The sequence below is a fragment of the Gossypium hirsutum genome, chromosome D01 (assembly GCF_007990345.1).
Source record: "Gossypium hirsutum isolate 1008001.06 chromosome D01, Gossypium_hirsutum_v2.1, whole genome shotgun sequence".
In the NCBI taxonomy this organism is placed as follows: Eukaryota; Viridiplantae; Streptophyta; class Magnoliopsida; order Malvales; family Malvaceae; genus Gossypium; species Gossypium hirsutum.
In genome coordinates this window covers 15,187,652-15,189,561 of record NC_053437.1, presented here as the reverse complement: position 1 = coordinate 15,189,561, position 1,910 = coordinate 15,187,652, and the positions used below count along the sequence as shown (strand labels likewise).

Genomic DNA, 1,910 nt, shown 5'->3' with positions numbered 1-1,910 from the left:
AATATGTTGCTCCAAAGTTGCACGGTATGGTAAAACATCCAGGATCCTTCAATTTTGGGGGTAGTTTGTCTTGAAGATATACACTGCATTCCTTCGGCAAAGCTATTGTTTCAAATTCTCCAAGTCTTCGTTTCTTAGACAAGATATCTTTCATGAACTTGACGTAGTTCGGCATTTGCTCAAGTGCTTCAACCAACGGAATGTCAATGTGAAGTTGCTTGAGTACGTCAAGGACCTTCTTGAATTAAATCTCCTACTTCTGTTTCTGAAGACTTTGAAGGTGGGGTGGTGTGGTTTCATTACTAGGACTAATTCTGGTTGATTCATCTTTGACGGCAATTCTGCATCTAATGACATTGTTAGTTGCTCATAATTAGCATGTCCTGAGGTTACTTTGTCGGGTTTTACAAACTCTGATTCTAGTGAAACTGGAATTTCAACACTTGGTTGAACTTCTTCTGAATCTTTAGCGTCAGCTGGCTCCTTTTCAACTTCGACAGTGTTGGGCTCTACTATCTTTCTGCTCCTCAATGTCAACGCTTTACAATGTTCCTTCCCCAAATTTCTCAGATTCTCCGTGTCACTAGGTAGAGCACCTTGGGGTCAGTTCCGGAGTTCAGCAGCAAGCTGGCCCACTTGATTCTCTAAATTTCTTAGAGTGGTGTCATTTTTTGCCATGTACGCATTCAATAGATTCTGTAAGCTATTGGATGGTTCCGCTTGGGTTGGTTTCTGAACTTGTTGGGGGAAACTAGGCGGCTGAATTGGTCTAGGTTAGGCGTAAGTGTTACTAGTTCCAGCCCCTTGGTTACTTCAAGAAAAATTCGAGTGATTTCGCCACGATGAGTTATAAAAGTTAGATTGTAGTCTTTGCCTCCCTCGATTTTGATTTTGGTTCCCCATGTAATATACGGATTAGGGGTTCGATGGACATTCTTCAAACAAATGTCCTTCCCCACAATACACACAGACTATATTCTCAAATTGGTTAGGTAGTTGGGCTGTAAGGTTGTTAAACCCATTAATGGTAAGATTCTTAAGCATTGAGGATATTGAAGATACTTGAGATGCAGTGAAGTGAGAGCTTACACTTCAAGTATTCCAGTGACTCGTCTTTCTGACGCTGCTCGATTAGTTGGCCATTGATAATTGTTGCTGGCAATCCTCTCAATAATTTTGTAAGCCTCATTATAAGACTTAGAAAGGATAGCACCATTAGTAGAGGCGTCCACTACCATCCTCGTATGAGCGTTGACACCATTATAGAATGTCTCACGTTGAATGCAATGTGGGATTCCATGATGAGGGCACTTTCGTAATAACTCTTTGTACCTTTCCCATGCTTCATACAAGGACTTATCATCCATTTGTTGCAAGGCAGTGATCTCATTCCTCAACTTGGCATTCTTGCTTAGCGGGAAATACTTCATGAGGAATCTCTCTGCTAACTCTTACCATGTAAAAATAGAGTTCAGTGGCAATGAGTTCAACCAAGCACGAGCTCTGTCCCTTAGCGAATATGGGAGCAACTTCAGTTGTAATACATCTTCGGGTACTCCGGCTAACTTGAAAAAATCGCTCACTTTCATAAATAGTCTAAAGTTAAGATGAGGATCTTCCGTAGGCATTCCACTGAAGCATCTGGAACATGACTGGCTTCAGCTCAAATTGTTGTGCCTCGATATTGGGTCTCCTAATACCCGAATTAAGATCATTAAATACTAGCACAGCATACTATCATAAAGCTCTATCCCTATCATCATCAATAATGATAGAATTTTGAGCAAGGTTTGCTCTGTTTCCTTGATTCATATTCTCAAAGTTTATCTCTTTGGTCCTTCTCTGGTTCGCTTGTCTTCTTCACTGTCGAAAGGTTCGTTCTATTTCAGGGTCCACAGGGAGTAAGTCGA

The 1,910-nt window shown here is 41.1% G+C and overlaps 1 non-coding gene across 1 annotated transcript; it reads left to right on the top strand.

Moving 5' to 3' along the window:
* Positions 1–1,293: 1,293 nt before the first annotated feature.
* Positions 1,294–1,400, top strand: LOC121214366 (small nucleolar RNA R71). The gene has a single exon (XR_005909949.1). It is a non-coding gene; the product is annotated as a small nucleolar RNA R71 (small nucleolar RNA).
* The last annotated feature ends 510 nt before the right edge of the window (positions 1,401–1,910 follow it).